Source organism: Diabrotica undecimpunctata, chromosome 8 (assembly GCF_040954645.1).
Source record: "Diabrotica undecimpunctata isolate CICGRU chromosome 8, icDiaUnde3, whole genome shotgun sequence".
In the NCBI taxonomy this organism is placed as follows: domain Eukaryota; kingdom Metazoa; phylum Arthropoda; class Insecta; order Coleoptera; family Chrysomelidae; genus Diabrotica; species Diabrotica undecimpunctata.
The window spans coordinates 23,564,683-23,584,074 of record NC_092810.1 but is presented as its reverse complement, the minus strand read 5'-3'; the positions used below and the strand labels follow the sequence as shown (position 1 = coordinate 23,584,074).

The window sequence follows — 19,392 nt, the reverse complement described above, 5'->3', positions numbered from 1 at the left end:
TTGTGCAAGCTGTTTACCATCTGCACAACAGACGGGTTTGTTGTAGATCCACCTTGTCCATTCTTAGCTACAGAAAATGATGCAAGCATCGTGACGAAGGTTATGGAAGATCCAAATGGAATAAGGTCACTTATGAAAAAAAGGTGATGTTTGTATTGTAGATAGGGGCTTTGGAGACGTCGTATCCTATTTAGAAGATCTTGGCTTCAAGGTTCTGATACCTGCATTAAAAGGAAAAAGACCAAGTTTATCCACAGCTGAAGCTAATGAATCTCATTACGCTACGAAACTAAGATGGGTAGTAGAAGCTGTCCACGGCAAACTGACTAAGAGCGATACAGAGGATATGGCCCTACACACGCAAACGCACTAAGAACGATATAGAATGAGAGACCGATTATAACAGATATACATGGCGTTTTTTGGTCTTTTTCCTTTTAATGCAGGTATCAGAACCTTGAAGCCAAGATCTTCTAAATAGGATACGACGTCTCCAAAGCCCCTATCTACAATACAAACATCACCTTTTTTTCATAAGTGACCTTATTCCATTTGGATCTTCCATAACCTTCGTCACGATGCTTGCATCATTTTCTGTAGCTAAGAATGGACAGGGTGGATCTACAACAAACCCGTCTGTTGTGCAGATGGTAAACAGCTTGCACAACGGTTTTTTCTTCTGTCCCGAATATGATTTTCTTTGATACCAATTATTTCTGCTTTTTTGGTGAGCTAAATAAGCTCCATCGAAAATTAATGTGAACTGATCATCCGTCAAATTAACTTTATGGCATAAACAGAAGTATGGTTACGGATTAAGTCTTCTCTCACGAGACTTTTTACTCCAAAATATTGTGGCAATACATCTCTTTCGAATGAATTGATTACAGACCCGCAAAAATCAGATACTTTGATCTCATTATCTATCCCGAAAACTGATGAAATAAAATTATTTGATGATCCAGTTCTTAATTTAACAATAATACTGGTTATTGTTGCCTGTTATTTTAGACACGACACAATTCTGCTGTCAAATTCAAAATCAATTCAAAATAAACACAAAAACAGAGAGCCATTGAACATTTGAGGAAAAGCCCCGCCGAAAAGATAAAGGCCCTAACACGTAAACTGACTAAGAGCGATACAGAGGATATGGCCCTACACACGCAAACGCACTAAGAGCGATATAGAATGAGAGCCCGATTATAACAGATATACATGGCGTTGGTAGTTGCGCCGCGTAATGTCAACTACCGTGCGGCGCAACTATCAACGCCATGTTTTCTGTTACAATCAGGCTCCCTGAATATGCGGGATGTAGGGCTAAGACATGAACGCCAAAACTGTTAAGTAAATATAAAATATAAAATAAAAGAATAATGATATAAGCATGGGTATAACGCTCTTGTATCTAAGCGGAAGAGTAAGGCATGGACGAGCGTGGTACGAGCTTATGAATGTATATAACAAGCATATGCGTCTGTGTATAAATGTATGTACATTGTGATATAATATCACGTATAGAGATATATTCGCTAGCTTAAAATTCCACACCTTTTTGAAGTGCGTTCTAATTCACGATTCATTTTTCGGAATCTTTTGAGGTTATGTAGTAAAAACATGGAGAAAACGGGGTTTTTTGGTTTTTGGAGCATGCTGTAGGGAAAAATAATAGTTTTAATAGCTTATTTCGATTGTAAAGATAAGAATACATATAAAAATATGAATTATCATTAATTTATGTGTATGTTGTTGAGGTTATGAGTAAAAAACTTCAGAAAAGTGCCAAAAAAAGCAGTTTTTTCGATTTTTAGGCATTTTCCACGTTGAAAATGATAATAATATCTATGCCATTCGAAAGAACGGGAAAAAACCCATAAAAGAACATTATTTTAAAGTTGGCCAAAAATTTCCGACATAACCTAAAATATCACTGAAAGTTTCAAATATTTTTCCTGGGCTCAATTTTCAAGCTAAAAATCTGAAAAAAATCAGGCAGTTTTGTATTATTAAAATACGCCTTCAAGAATTTTTTCAGATTTTTTGCAGCAATAGAGCGTCTAAAAAAAAATTTTTTTTTTAAATACGTTTTTTCCCATAGCGAACCCCCAGAGGCACCTAGGGACTTGAAAATTTAACTGAGTGAGTTTTTAATTATGTCCTTTCGAATTGCCAGACCCAAAACTGAATCGAGCATGGTGCAATTTTGACCATCTTATCCCGCTATAGCCTTTACACATGTAAGGAACAAGTTAAATATTTTTTTTGTGAAACGCTAGTTATTAACAACTTGTGATTACAAGTGCTGAATATTAACAATTGTTACTAACAACGGGCCCCTGGTATATTATTTGAGTTTATCTAAACATACTACTATCTAAACGTACTAGGGGACTAGGGGACCCTAGTATAATTAGCAATAGGATAACTAGTCAAAGAAAAGATACTACTGATACTAACTGACGAAATCCTTGTCAATCTCGTGCAAAGAAAATGCTCACGATCTGCACATGACGAGGCCGGTAAGACTCATAATGCAATTAAGGAGATGGATAAGACTGTCAATATATATCATGGGAATAAGCGAAATGAAATGGACGAACTCTGGGTAATGTGAAATTAACAATCATCACATATATTATTCAGGTAACCCCAACGGAAGACACGAAAATGGAGTAGGTATAATCTTAAATCAAGAAACTGCCAGACATCTCAAAAACTTTGTACCCATATCGTAAAGAATGCTCCTCCTTCAACTTGATACCTACCCAATAACAACTAACATTATCCAGGTATATGTCCCTACAGCTGACAAACCAGATGACATAAGTGAAGCATTCTATAATAATTTATCCAACACCTTCCCAAAAAGGATCTAGCCTTGATAATGGGTGATTTAAATGCCAAGATAGGTAGAGGATAGATAGGTAGGTATGCCACATACCTTGAAAATTCTGTTGAAAATTATCCACGCCAGAATTCACACTAAACTGGAGCTGGATATTAGTGACACACAATATGGGTTCCGCAATGGTATGGGTATCAGAGAGGCACTATTCTCCTTCAACGTGCCGACGCAGAGATGTTTGGATATTAACCGTCCTCTTTACGTCTGTTTTATAGACTACAATAAAGCGTTTGATAAAGTAAAACATGACCGGCTCATGAAAATTCTAAAAAATAAAAACCTAGATGAAAGAGATTTAAGGCTAATAACAAACCTTTATTACAATCAGCGAGCAATAGCACGAATTGAAAAAGAGACATCTGAAGAAATGGAAATAAAGAGAGGAGTCAGGCACGGCTGCATACTATCACCTCTATTATTTAACGCTTATTCTGAAGAGGTAATTCGAGAAACTCTGAAAGATGAAACAGTCGGCATAAGAGTAAATGGAGTCTTAGTTAACAACATCCGATATGCAGATGATATAGTAATAATAGCCGATAGTTTACAAGACCTGGAAAGACTCATAAGTAAAATAGTGATGTGTAGTAGGGAGTACGGACTCTCGCTCAATATCAAAAAGACGAAGTTTATGAAAATTTGTAAAAACAACCATAATACTAACGAAATCTTGGCAGTAGAAGAAAGAGTAGAAAAGTACACTTACCAAGGAACACTTATAACAGAAAATAATGACTACACTGCAGAAATCAAAGTCAGAATCGGAAAAGCACGTTTTAATTTTATAAAAATGAAAAAGGTCCTATGTGGCAAAGATTTAACATTAGCTCTTAAAGTACGCCTAACAAAATGTTACGTATACAGTGTACTATACTATGGAGTGGAATCATGGACGTTAAATCTAGACACAATGGGACGACTTAACGCCTTTGAAATGTGGACCTATAGAAGAATTATGAGGGTTTCCTGGGTAGATAGAGTTACGAATAATGAAGTACTGAGAAGAATAGGTAAAGAGAAGGAAGTTGAACTTACAATTAAAGAAAGAAAGCTACAGTATCTCGGACATGTGACGCGGGGCGAGAAGTATGGCATCCTGCGACTCATAATGCAAGGAAAGATAGATGGCAGAAGAAGCATCGGAAGAAGACGAATTTCATGGCTCAAGAACCTGAGAGAATGGTTTGGATGCAGCTCAAAACAACTTTTTAGAGCTACTGCCTCAAAAATTAAAATAGCTATGATGATTGCCAACCTCCGTAGCGGAGATGGTACCTGAAGAAGAAGAAGATAGGTAGAAGACAATCGGGAGAATTCATAGGACCGTTTGAGCTTGGAGAAAGAAAGGAGCAAGGAGACCGATTGGGTAAATTTGTATCAGAAGAAGAGTTTGTAATTACTAACACTTACTTCAAACTCCCATACAGAAGATTATACACGTGGAAATCACCTCAAGATACTTCAGGCCACATAGTCAGAAATCAAATAGATTACATTATGATTAATAAAAGATTCCGTAACAACATTACATCATTCAAAACATACCGATAGGAGCCTATATCAAGTCAGACCATAAGCCACTGATTTGCAAAATGAAGATCAGTTTAAAGAAAATTCGACGTAGTGTCAACCCAAAATACGACATCACGCAAAGACCAACGCACAAAACAGAGTGTACATATACATAATATATTGTATTCACTGTATAAAGAATTAATGTTAGAGAATCACCCATGCGATAAGCCAGCCACCAACAGTCAGTATAGACACATAACACATATTCAATACTGAGTTTAACCCATTAACCGCCAAGGTATGAAATATGTAAATTTTTTGTAAAAATAATATAAGGGTTAGTTATTTATGGTGTTTTAAAGACAAAACTGGATACAATTTTTTTTTAGGTTACAGGGTGTTCTAAAAAAATAATGTTGCGTTTTCGCATCAATGGCGGAATCTGTTAAGAAATTAATGAAATACACTTTTATGGATTATGAGATTTATTTCAAAATTAAAGATACAAAAGTAGTAAAACTAAATAAAATATGTAAAAAAACTGTAAAACCTAATATTACAATTTATGGAAGCTATCAAAACATGTAGAGTGTAAATGTACATTGCACTTCTGACACATATATATAGTTTGGCTTTTACATTGTCTGCATCTTTTTCTTGACTTTTCAGGGTGGCGTATTACGATGTGGTTCACTTTGTCAGTTCTCATTTCTTTCGGTATTTCTGACTTTGTTGGCCTTCCTCGTCCTTTGTATTTAGGAGCTAATGTACCCTCATCGTCGCTGGCTGATAATGAATTACTTTCTTCTGATTTTATTAGCGCCATAACAATATAAGAGCGAAACTCTAATTGCGATATTGTAGAGTCATTTGCCAATTTATAAATTTTCCATGCATTGACGATTGTACTGTCTATAGTATTTATAAAAAGAGGCCACCACCATTTCTTTCCTCTTACTCTTATACGATAATTGGCTATGCCGTTATCGTGTAAATCAACACCCCCCATATTTTTGTTGTATTCTTTTATTAGAAATGGCTGGTCTACACTTACTTCTTTTCGTTGTTTTCTATCATACCGTTTTACTTGCTGAATTGGATTTATTGGTATATTATTTGACATCATAATAACGATTGAATTATCATTCTATTTAACTACACAAATTTTGGATTTTAAATCATATCTAAAATCGAAAGCACCTCTGCCCCCTTTTTTTAAATCATTTGAGCTATCTAAAGGACACTTTTGGATTCTGTTTTCCCGCACAGTTCCTGTGGCGTATATATTATTTTCAGTAAGATATTGAAATAGTTTAAAAGACGAAAAAAAATTGTCAAAAAATATTCTGTGTTGAGAAGGAAATTCAAGAACTTTTAATAGATCTATAACAACATCTGCTCCCAGTCCCATATCACTTTTATGTTCTCGTGCTCCAGCGTATGGACTAAACTGAAACAAATATCCATCTTGAGAATAAAGACACCAAATTTTAAAACCGAAGCGAACAGGCTTCCCTTTGATGAACATTTTAGCGGAGTGTCTACCAAAATAAGGAACCATTTCCTCATCGACTGATAAATTTTGTGAAAATACACCAAACTGCAGATTTCTTTTGTTTATTTTGTCAAATAATGGGCGCAATTTAGCAAACTTATCTTGCTTGTCAAGTTGAGCATTATTACATACATGTATATATTTTTTTATATTGCGAAACTTATTTCGACTCATGCAATTTTTAATTAATGGTACTCCCTTGTCCTCATCTCTGCTCCAATACATCTCCATTTGTGGCAACGTGTGATATCCTGACAAGATCAAAATAGCAATAAATTTCTTTAAATCAGATACTGTCATTGAAAAATCATGTCGATTGTTGTCCTTGGCATATTTTAAAGTGTATTTTAAAATCACGTCTAATAATTCCTCGTCAAAAAAATTATAAAATACTTCAACTGGTGATTTACCGTAAAGCATGTCCTTTATACGTTGTTTTTGAATGTGCTCCTGCGATTCCGGAACATTACTGTATACGGGGTCCCTTTTGCTCCAGTTTGGATTATATTGAACAGATTTTGCCCTCTTTGAAGTAGCCTGGCTTGTAGAAGGTTCATTATAATTATCTTCAAATTCATTTGTGTTGTCCTCAGCCATCAATTCGAATGTCCCAGCAGTGTCTTGAGGCTTATCATGGCCTATAAGTAATAAAAAAATAAAAGTTACATAACAGTATCTTATATAATTATACCGTATAATACCTTCCAATAAATCGTCATCTATTTCCTCTTCATCAGTAAGCTCATCGACATCTGGTGGTATTATAACAGCATCAATTTCGGTCTCATTTTGAATTTCTTCAATAGCAGCTTCCAATTCTTGAATAGTAAAAGGTGTATTCCGATCATAATTATCTTTCCACTTATTTTTGCCAGAACTCATTATATATGTTTTATCCGCAACAATACAGAGAAACACAATTATTGCTGTATATGCTTATACTAAAACGCTCTAGACAAGACTGAACTAGTCAAATACGGTTACACTCGATTTGTCACGTAGCGTAGGCGGTATTACCTAGAGACAGCACATTCCGCCGTTGATGCGAAAACGCAACAATAAGTTTGAATGCATGTAACTTTTTCTTGATAAAATTATTTAATTTTTTTGTATGGTTATTGCTAAATCTGTAGCTTATGCTTTATAAAAATCATATAAACCATTATATTATAAGCAAAGTGAAAATTCTACAAGAAGATTATATAGTCATGACGAATCATGTAAAAAACTGCTGAAGAAATTAATTTATAATAGATAAACAATTAATTATATTTGTTCTATAAAATATATTTCAATATCATCAAGCCTTTAGGAATTAAAACATATAAAGAATTTTCTAAAAAGAAAATATTTAGTTGTATAAAAAAAATTCCTTTTAAAATGTTGCGTTTTCGCATCAACGGCTCTTAATGGGTTAATATTGGCTTTTTGCACTGAAAAAATATCAGTGTCTCACTTGTAATAACAGATGAGGAAGATGCTTTACATATTTCAAACATACGGGCGTGAATCTTGGACACTACGACAAGCGGAAGGAAGAAAGATGCCACTGAAATTTTCTGTGGATATTACGAATTCTGTGGACCGTCCACAGGACAACTATTTCAATTTTAAATTATCTAAAAGTCAACAAATGACTATTCCGCACAGTTCATCTCCATCAATTAAAATACTTTGGACATGTTATGAGAGCAGACACAGAAAATAAGGAAATACTTATTACAGGCATATGCAAAAGAGATCTTTGGAGACGGACAATACACAACATCACGATCACCACTAACCTTCCTTCGGGGGGTCAGGATTGAAGATATATATATATATATATATATATATATATATATATATATATATATATATATATGTATATATATATATATATATATATATATATATATATATATATATATATATATATATTGCAAATAAATGTATAAATGTGTTCACGTGAAGCCAAAAAAAATGATAAAAGACTTTTCTAAGAAAACAGCAACAGTTATAATTTTTTTTAACTGCCTGCTTTTGATTTGCAAAAAATATTAACTACACCCCAATCGTATCATTGTTTTAATATAAAAAGAAGTTTAAAGTGTACATCTTTTACAAAGTAAATCTGCGGAAAGTTATTGTTATGCAAATATTATAAACTATTTTATAATTTGTAAATGCTCATTTTGTACTAAATAAATTTAACAGATATTATTTTATTTACTTCTTGTTAGTATGTATGATGTGAAGTATGACATTAATTACTATTTAAATGGGAATAAGCCACAATTAAAGGTTAAAATACGTTTATTGACGTTTTAATTTCCACTTCGGAAATCGTTCTCAAAATACAAACACTAGTAAATTAAACAAATTTTGTTTTTTGTTACTTAGTGAAAAATTCTTCTAATAATTTAATTTTATCTGACTCATCTATATTGACAATTCAGACATACATTATACATTTTAAAGTAGACGACTTTAAAATGATATTGCCAATATTGTTGAGTTGCGTTCCTGGGACGACTTTACTTATAAGATAGTTCATTCGATTACATGAAATCAACTTTAACTTGAGAATATCCATCAGAAAAGATCATAACATGTAATTCGTCTTTAAAAAGACAAATACATGCCATGATGACAGTAAAATTCTCCTGTTAGTGATTCCATAGTAAATTATGAGGGAAAAACCAGGAAAAAACCTCACAATACTATCCCGACATGGTAAGTATTTGATCGTACATTTAGTTTACCTTCAATAAACACCAAATTCCGATTTTATATGTTTGTTATTTAAAAAACATAAATGATGTATTCTCTATATGTTACTGACTTACCAATACTGGTATTTTCCTTTTAATAACTTCCTCTTTCAATATGGGTAACCAGATCCTGCTACATTCTGCCGAGGAATTCGCGACACAATTGGTCTCATTTAGCATAATTAGAGCCGCTTCTTTGATTTTTTTCTTTTTACTATCCGTTTCTTTTAGGACTATATTTGAATCATTCCATTGAACCCTATGTTCATTATCCCATGCGTGTTTACATATTTGAGATCTATCAAATTCTCTATTTTTAATATAGGATTGATGTCCACTTATTCTATCATTTAATGGCCTTGATGTTTCACCACCTAAATAAAACTGATCGCATTCACAAGGTATTTTATAAATGCAATTCCTTGTCCTTTCTTGTTCATTGTTAGGTTTGGTTTTGGACAAAATAGATCTCAACGTGTTTGTTGTTTTGAATGTTGTTGAAATGTTGAATTTATTTCCTATCCTTTTAAGCTTTTCCGATAATCCTTTTATGTATGGTATTGTTATTTTCCTCGTATTATTCCTTGTATATGCTGTGGGATCTCGTTCTAAGTTGTTTTGTTCTATTCGATCGATTGTTGAAAATTATTTATTTATAAACGATAAAGGATAATCATTTTTTAATAAAACAGATGTTGACAACTGTTTTTCCTCCAAGAATAAATTTTCGTTAGAACAAGTAATTTTGGCTCTGTCGTATAAGGATTTAATGATTCCCTTTTAATATTAATATTGTGATTTGATTTGAAATTTAAATATCTCTTGGTGTGTGTTGGTTTTCGTATCCAGTATCGTTCTTAGAGATTAAAACATCCAGAAAAGGCAATGTGTTATTATATTCCTTTTCCATGGTAAATGTTATTGTCTCTTCTGTATCGTTTGTCTGTATCGATTTCCGAAGTGGAAATTGAAACGTCAATAAACGTATTTTAACCTTTAATTGTGGCTTATTCCCATTTAAATAGTAATTAACTTAAAAATGCCACAAAAAAATAGCTTCAGAACAATGTGAAGTATGATGTGAAACAAAGTATGACTACATATCGCTCATCCGGAAGAAAAGTGACACAACTCAAAAAATGCATAATTCCAGTTATCTAATTAAATTGACTCCAAATATCCTATACTTTTACCAGGAAAAATATCACATAGATATCTACTACCAACTTCGAAAGATGGCGGTAGTGTCATTATTCCTTTGGTGGTAAAATGAATACTTTTATTCCGGGAGAGTGACACTTTTCAGTTGGGCTCTGACGTTCAAAGTGAAGGTATCGATTTTTATTAAGAAAACCGTTATATTTTGAGAATTGTCCTAGTATTTTTCAGCGTTTCGTCAGAAAAGTGAGATATTTAGATTTGTGTCATTTTTCTTGAAAAGGTGAGTAGGTTTCTTATAACATATCAGGAAGATAGTGCTCATTCAGTTATTCAACGCCAAATTAAAAGAACCTGTATATATCCCTGATCAGTATGTGACGCTTGTACGCACTGCTAAAAAATCTGGAGAAGCATACAAAGTTGATGGCATTTGTCATCAAGACATTTTTGATCTGAGGCAATTAGCAGCTGATATTATGACTTAAACTCTTTTTCGAAGAATACTAATGGAGAACCCGTAAAAATTTCTGATATAAAAGTTTGGAAATCACAAAAGAATTCCCTGGAATAATATTTTATAAAACCTCTTACCAGCAAGAACATTTTGATAGTGTGTTGATATTGAATCAAAGAAAAAAAATATCAAACCAAAATTGAAAAAGGTTTACAAAAATAAAGTAGGGATTTTAGAAAAAAAGAAGAAAGGGCTGATCATAATTAAAAAAAAATTGTATCCCCAAGTGCTATTTTGTCCCAAGTCGTTGTAGATTACCTACTATTTAACTGTTATATTCAAGTATTTTCGTTTTATTAAGTGTTAGACATAAAATGTTTATTTTCTTTTATATGTTTAATAATATTTTTTTATACTATACCATATTCGCCTAACAGAAAAGTAGAATAAACAAACTAGGGACGCGTGATATATTCATTCCAAGTATCTAGAGATGCTGAAGAGGTATCTACTTGTTACAAAATCACTTATACTGTAACTGATTATATACAAAAGCATATCAAAAGTAACAAGTAGAAACTCACAAGTAACGACAATCTACACCTCTAAACAAAGACGCATAATTTGCAGTTTTAACAGATATGGATTCAGTAATCTTTACGAATCATATTTATGACTGTTGAATTATATAAATATAATTTTTACTTTTAATAGCTCTATATATGTGTGTTGGTATATTTATAGTGTTGGTTTATAATTATAGTGATATTTAAGTAAACTTAGAACTGTGAACATTTTTGAGGTGTTTGCTGTTTTCTCTCAACTGAACTTTGTAAATTTAATATTATTTTGACTGTATTATAATAATTATTATGATGATAAAAGGGTTGCAAATGTGAGTCCATAATTGAACAAATATATTAAAAAGGTCAATACTCACAATCTAATATTTACTTTCAAAGTTTTACAGAAGCGATCGGTTTCGAGGCTTACAATATTTGCCTCATCCTCAGGCCTAGCAAAGAGTTTGTTTTGTTAAAAAACAATAATATAGATATCGCCAATAAGAAGTTTTCCGCTTACATCCAGGGTACTGTCTGTCTTCATCTTTTCCTTTTGACACTATCATTGTAGTGAGGTGATATGTTGATCATTATATATGTATGTAAATAAAAGGTCTTACAAAATAAAGACCTTTAGGTCTTAACCTTGTAAGAACCTGTGACAAAAACAACAAAAAACAACAAAAAACAAAAAAAGGACATCCTACTGCATAATATGTGATTTTCCATCTTCCACAAGTTTTTAAACTATATACAGTCCGGATGTGGATTCATTTCGCATAATGTGTCCAAAGTACTGTAACTTTCGAGATTTGATGGTGGTCAGTACCTCTCGGTTCTTCTTCATTCTTCTGAGGACCTCCTCATTGGATTGGTGACTCGGTCAGTCCACGGGATTTTAAGTATTCTCCGATATAGCCACATCTCAAATGCTTCCAATTTTCTGCACATATCTTCGTTCAAGGTCCACGATTCAACACCATAAAAAGAACAGAGAAGACGTAGGTAGCATCGCAGCATTCTTACTTTTATACCAAGAGAGAGGTTGTGGCTCTTGAAGAAGGCCCCCATCCGGTTGAAGGTGGATCTAGCTTTTGATGTGGAAATGAGTAGCAATGATAAATAAAAGATACGAAATAATTCGAAATTACATAAACAAAATGGAATATTTTAAAAATGAAAAACTGTAACCCATTTTACTCATTGTACCTATCTACTTTTCCAGTACTTATTTTTCGTAATTCGATATTACTTATATGTAATAGTAAAAAGTTTTTTTCATCATTTTCAAAGAAAAACTTTCGTTTTACATCCGCAAAGTATGTTCGTTTGTGCGTTGTCGCCTATGCAATACTTTGGGGACGATCTATCGATGGATTCATATATAGTTTTGTCTCCTGAATCAAAATCTGAAAGCGGCATTTTGATATCTCGAACCATCTTCGACATAACCGGCAAGTCAAAAATAGTGATGTCACAATTCTTCTAAATATACATTCGTTTCTGCTGACACAAATAAATGTTAAATCGATATCGAAACGTCGACTTAATAAATTTTATTTTTTAATGTTAATGTAATGTTAAATGTATAAGTCTATCTACCCAATAATATATGTATAAGTATTTTCCCTAACTTTTACACAAGAAGAGGTCTCTTTTTATATCATTAATAATAATATTATTACTTATTTCCAAAGATTGGTGTTAAAGCGTAAAATGTATAAAAACAACTTTCTATTTTTTGCCTTTTGATTAATACCACAATTAACTAATGATGTGTGAATGACAGTTTACAAAAATATTATTTAAGTATACTTCTTTGAAAGATTAATCATTGATTACTATTATTTTAACAGTAATCCTAAAAATTATAAATTAATTCATTTCAAATTCAGATGGTATAGGCTGCTAGAATCTTAATACAACCCTGTACAATTATATAAACATAGGGTTTCGCGTGTTATGTGCATGCATTTGTTGACCGCTACTTTTCTGTTAAATGAATTTACTATAGTAAGATAATTTCCATATTATAAATAAAATTTTATTTCTCAAGTTAATACTTTCAATAATTTGTAAAAAAGTTACCATCATTTTAAAAGAAAAGTGACATAAGTAAAAATTTTCATCTTCTTTTCTTTGTTATATCAGATATCATATTTTTTTTTGGTTTTGCTTGTTACACAATTAGAAACATTCACTTACCCATATTCTTCGTTTTTGATTTGAAAATTTTAGCAATTACCGTTTAAAACCGACAGTTAAATTAAGATCTAAAAAATCTATTTTTGTCTCTCCTAAAAAATAATGTTTTTTGACTTGTGACACTGTTCTTCCGGATGAGCGTTATGTTCAAATTATAACAAGTACGTTTCCAGTAATGCTGCCTCGCATTTAGTAGCGCTGATTTCTACAAGAGTTTCTTTTCCAAAAGTCTATTACGAAATAACTCAATATAACCATTTCTGATGACAGCAATTTGGCTAAAGATACACCATGCTTTTAGGTAAAGCTTTTAATAATTCTGTCATGTTTCAGAATTGCTACCTTTTTGTTCTTCAAGTTTCTCCTTTATTTTGGCTATGCAGACCTTTACCGGCGCTCTAAATAGTTCTGCACTACTGCATTATTCCTTCAGGTTGTTAAACCAGTATATTATTCGTCATAGTTAGCAGTTACTTCCATACAGGTACTAAAATATAGGACAGAAGATCAAAAGGAAGATCTCAAAAAGCATAACACGAGTGGAGCACAGAATACGATTGGGATTTGCAACTTAGAGACCTTGATTTTAACCCAATAAGTGTAAATGTTACTCTTGCATGATGCCTGCAAGGCTTATACAGCATTAAAAAAACTCGATAATATATCATTAAACAATACATACACAATTGATTTTTTATTATTACTGCAATTGTTTCACCTGAACCCACCTCGATAGCGAAATAAAGGCCGCGTTTGTCATATTTTAGCAGCTACAAAAATTTCGAAATGCTTATACACAAACCTTTAAGTAGGACTAAAAATAAAAATAGTTAACACTTAGATTATTATATTTATAGCAATTCAAATTGAGCACGGACTACTTAAAACAAATTAAGAGCAGCTGTAGTACTTATTTAAATAATAGATGAAGTTTTCCGGATAAATAGAATTAAAACAAAAGCAAACTAATAAAGAAAACTGTCGACAATTTGTACCAGATAACCTACAAACGAAAGTTATTTCCGGTAACACGGTTTTTTACGATTTGGCACAATTTCCACAATACATGTCCAAAGAAAAAAACTAACTTTTCCGCAGCACGTGCATAAATTAATCCAAAAGTTCTTTCAATACAAAATTAATGAAAATAAAAGTGTAATATTATCAAAAAATCTTACCTTGTTCTCACTACAACCAAGAGAATAGCTAACACAGTGGAAAAAATAGTTCTAGGACGGAAATACCGAAAAAATGTTTATGATTCCTTGCCAGAAATTACAAGGATATCCATAAAAGCAAAGAACTACTGTCAATTAATATGCCGCACCAAAAACAATTGCCGTGATTCACATTTTGATCGTAAATAATTAGACGCACATATGTTTGCTCATTAAAGGGTGCTAGTGTTATGCATTTGTCAATTTATTCTGTCTCTGGATTCTGGATGGCTACGATGTGAGTATACGTCACGCGAGAGTCGCGATGGTGGGAGCACTAGCTCAGCTTAGAGAACCTAAAATAAGTCAGAGAACAGGAACGGTTTGGGTTTGAATTTTTGTTGTGTTTTAGGGGGTGGCCCAATATGCAATGCCCCATTAAAAATATTATTGGATGTTATTAGGTTGTTTTAGTTTGGATTTTCATGTAAAGATGACTTTGGATGGCGAAATGATTGTAAAAAATAATAGTTTTAATGATTTATTATCGGTATTATAAAAAAAGAAAAAGATAAATATTAGAATGTAAAGAGGTAAGTAAAAATAGAACAATCTAGTGCTATAGTTGTAGTAATACTTAGTAAACAGCTATTTGAAAACAAAAGTGAGGTATATAAACCGTTACGTCCTTCCACACATGTTTATATTTTTGTATTCCTCTTTATTATTTTCATTTCATATTTTAATTCTTTAATTAACATGTGTGTATGTTTTACGTACGATCCTGTAGCCATATCTCCCCTCTTTAAAGGAGGCCAATATTATTCAGCGCGTACACACAAATAATGTTACGTCCCTCCACCATACGTATTTTTATTTTCTATTCAAATAGTAGAGCAAGCAGTCTTCTGGGACACTTTAGTAACCATGCCATCAGGGTCTCCGACGATGATGGTCACTCTAGCCTTCTTTGACCTTGAGGTATACAAGAAGTACCTAAAGAAGTCAAAGAAGTGATCGACAATAACTAGTGACAATGACATCGACATCAAGAACTACTGCGGTACAGACACCATCGACATCTACAGTCAAACCTGGTCCTTTAGCTTCTATCCATGTTGGAATGCATGTAAAAAACTCAATTTTAAATGTTATCAATTGAGAAATTTGGGTAGAATACTTAGTCTGCAACACCTTTGCTTTGAGACAAAGCTAAGCTAGATGCGAGAACTGAACTGAAGCAAGCGAGGAAAAAGCATAAAGGTGATAAAAAGGAAGAAAAGAATAATAAAATAACAAAGGAGACAAGACGAATTGAAGACGAAGATGATTCTGAATCATCCATAGAAATGGATTTGTCAGAAAGTGGCTATTGGGATCTCTGAAATCGAAGAATGTCACAATCTTCCTATAACCAATGAAGTATGCTTCGTATGCGATGGATTTGGAAAAAACAATGAACTTTGGTATTGCTACATTGGGTGTGGAGTACGGGCACATTAAGCTTGTAGTGGTTTCGACTTTGAAGTCAGTTGAAGGTTTTCAATGCGATGGGTGTAAAGAAAATATTAAGAAAGCAGAAGTATTAAAATTTTAATCAAATATTTGAAAAAATGTTAAGTATATTGATAATGTGTTATAGTGTATTTTTATGTATGAGAGAGTAATAAAACAATAAATTATGTATGCAAATCCCTAAACTGTTGATACGGGTGACTCAATGAAAAACAGATATTTGTCAACAAGTTTACAGAAGTATATAGGAAAACAATTTTAAATTGACTATGACCACCAGGTATAAAGTGTGGAGCAGAATAGAATACAATAGTTGTGAGCATTACTAATCCCTAAATAAGGTTGCCAGTGTCGGAGTGATGGAGGTTAACAGGTACTAATGAATTTGCAAGAAATGTAAGATGTTTATTTTATTGGTTATATATAACCAATAAAAGTTTAATAAGTACCTACCTATTTGCAAAATAAAGTTTAATTCTTTAGATAAAATAAAACGTTTTATTTTATCTGAAATGAGTGCATTCCACGAAGTAAGGGTTTCAACAATCAAACATTTAATTCTTTAATTCCAGGAATCTACGACAGTAATTGACTAGATAATTACGTTCTAAACTTATTCCACAGAAAATGTGATAGTGGGTTTTTCCATTTTGTAGGAAGGTCCAAGTGGCGTATTCAAAATTCTTAACAGTTCACTAAAAGTAGGTACTTCAGTTGCAAGGTGCAGTTTATTGTGTATACTAGTGTTATGGAAAATTTGGAAGTGCCGTGTAAACGCCGAAAAATTGGTCCTTTAACAGTTAATGAAAAAACATTAATATTTAATTGTTTTAAATCATTTACAGACAAACGTTTATGTGAAAGTGTTGATGAGACCGTTGAGTTAGTTAGCAGTACACTTGCTGTTGGGAAATCTACGATTTACAGAGTTATTAAAGAAGAGAAATGTGGTAGTTTTCAAATGCCACGTAATGCTCCAGGGAAACCAAAATTTCAAATAGAATATCATTTTAAAGAAGGACTTCGACGGAAAGTGCATGAATTCTTCTTTAGACAAGAATTTCCAACATTGGATAAAGTTCTTGTCTCAGTTCGAGATGATAAGGATTACCCAGAAATGAGTCGAAGTACGTTATGGAAACTTTTTAAAAGAAATAGGCTTCCGCTGGAAAAAGAATCCCAGAAAGTCTATTTTATTAGAAAGAAGCGATATTGTCATATGGAGAAGACATTTTCTAAGAACCGTAAAGGAAATGAGAAACCAAAAAAAAAATATTTTATCTTGATGAAACATGGATCAACGAGGGTCATACACCAAATAAATTTTGGCAGGATGAAACTGTTACAAGTCAAAGGCACGCTTTTGTAAATAACTTATCTACTGGTTTAAACCCACCATCAGGAAAGGGACGCAGACTGATAATAGTACACATTGGCAGTTCAGACGGTTTTGTTGAAGGTGGTTTATTAACTTTTGAATCAACTCGTACCGGTGACTACCATGAAGACATGAACGCTGATGTCTTTCAAGAATGGTTCGAACAAATGATAGATCTTCTTCCTAAGAACTGTGTAATAGTTATGGATAATGCAAGTTATCACTCCAGACTTATAGAAGGACTGCCCACAACCAAGTGGTTAAAAAAAGACTTGCAGAATTGGCTGAGTTCAAAAAATATTACGTACCATCCCGGATCTATAAGAAAGGAACTTTATTCGTTGTGTGCCCTTCATAAAGAAAAATTTAAAAAATACGAAATTTATGAAATTGCCAAAAATCGTGGAATGACAGTACTTAGATCCCCACCATATCATTGTGAATTAAACCCGATTGAACTGGTATGGGCACAGATAAAGAGTGAAGTTTCAAGAAAAAATACCACTTTTAAAATTCATGATGTTAAACAGTTGTTTTTGGAGGCCGTAAATAATGTAAAACCTGAAAACTGGGAAAAGGCAGTAAATCACACTATTAAAGAAGAGGAAAAAATGTGGAAGCTGGACAATATTACTGATAAAATTATCGAGCCAGTTATTATAAATCTTGGTTCTAAAAGTTCATCTTCTGAATCTGATTTGGATTTGTAACAAGTAGCTGTAAGTTTTATATTAATATTTTTATTCATCTATTTAACATACCTTAGACGGTTTTAAAAACTCTTTTTCTCTTTTGTAATTTTTAAAAATTAAAAAAAATGTGAATTTTTTAAAACCCTTTTTAATGTAGGCCAGTCAGTTCTAATATAGTGTGTGATAAAAGAGGTCACTTTTGTTTACATACACATAACACTTTATAACACTGAAATAATTCATTTATTTTTTACAATTATTCAAAGTAATTTTTCAATTAATCTTGAGCACGCCCATGGAGTGGTCGGAGGTACCAGTTAAAATTATGCTAATTACTCTCTCGTTCATAAAAATAAACTATAGATTGTTTCTAAGTTTATTAAAAATTTCTTCAATTATTTTTATTTTTTGCTACTTTTCCATCTCAAATAACATGCAAGGTAAAGCCCCACTAGTTAACCGATATTGCTCTACCAAAAGCTCGTGTTGCGTATATGTATCATAATTTAGCAATACATATTTTCTTTTTTTTTTTCTTATAACATATTAAACCAAACATATTTGTACAGAGTTTACCAATTTGTCAACTGTTTATTATGCAAAATATAAATTTCTTGGATGTTTCCCCTTAGCTGTTCGATATTACCCTTTCCCTATTTGAACACAAAAATTATTTTTTCACAAATTTTAAATTAAACAAAATATATATGTAACAAGTATAACAACGAAAACGTAAAGTGTAACCAAATTTGTTTCGTGTTCCAGTCTACTGCAACCGTCCCTGTCCGGCAAGTACATGGCGACTGAGTCTCTGGTGTTTCTGGTGTTCCCTCGATTCCTGTCTTTCGTTTTGTTTTGTATATCGTTGGGGCTTATATTTTTTTACATAAAAACTTCCTGCACATGAATACCTTAAAAGAAAGGGTACTACTATTTATCAAGTTGTTTATTAAAGCCTTTGAGAAGTCAAATTTTATTCAAATTTATACTTTGTAATTCATTATATAAATTAAAAACAAACAAGCAGCTGTGTTATACCTTTAAAGTTTGCCACTGTTTTAAAAAGTTTTCGAAAGATTTTTTACAAATAGACAATCCGAAAATAGCTTTCCAATTGTCGAAACGTCAACCTATTTTGATTCGTACAGTTTTAAATGATTGCCATAATATATTAATTAAAAAAAAATACTGTATTAAACAATAATATGACTTTTGTCGAAAAAAATTGGCACTATCTTTGTTCCTACTCCCAAAATACAAAATATTTAATACCTTTAGTTACTATTCCTGCTGTCGCTATGTCGCTGCCCAGTATCAAAACAAAAATCTAATACCGTCATTATGTTTTATTACTTACTTCGTTTGGAGTACCAGAAACTGAATTCACTACGAATTTTGACCAGGATGAACGGCTGTGGAATGCAATTTTAGATTCCCTTGCCGAGTAATTTATCCAGCTGTTTGTTTCGCAAGTTTTAGGAAACACAGTGGTAAAAATTTGAATTCGGTTTCGCTAGGTAGAAATCGTTTGATTTC

General features: G+C 32.4%; 1 protein-coding gene across 1 annotated transcript in view; it reads right to left on the bottom strand.

The window, feature by feature from the left end:
• LOC140447281 (zinc finger CCHC domain-containing protein 24-like) overlaps positions 1-14,572 on the bottom strand; it is a 66,978-nt gene extending 52,406 nt beyond the window's left edge. Inside the window, exon 1 of the mRNA XM_072539855.1 lies at positions 14,293-14,572. The gene's annotated coding sequence lies outside the window, so the exon portion shown is untranslated. The remainder of the gene's footprint in view (positions 1-14,292) is intronic.
• Between the last annotated feature and the right edge of the window lie 4,820 nt (positions 14,573-19,392).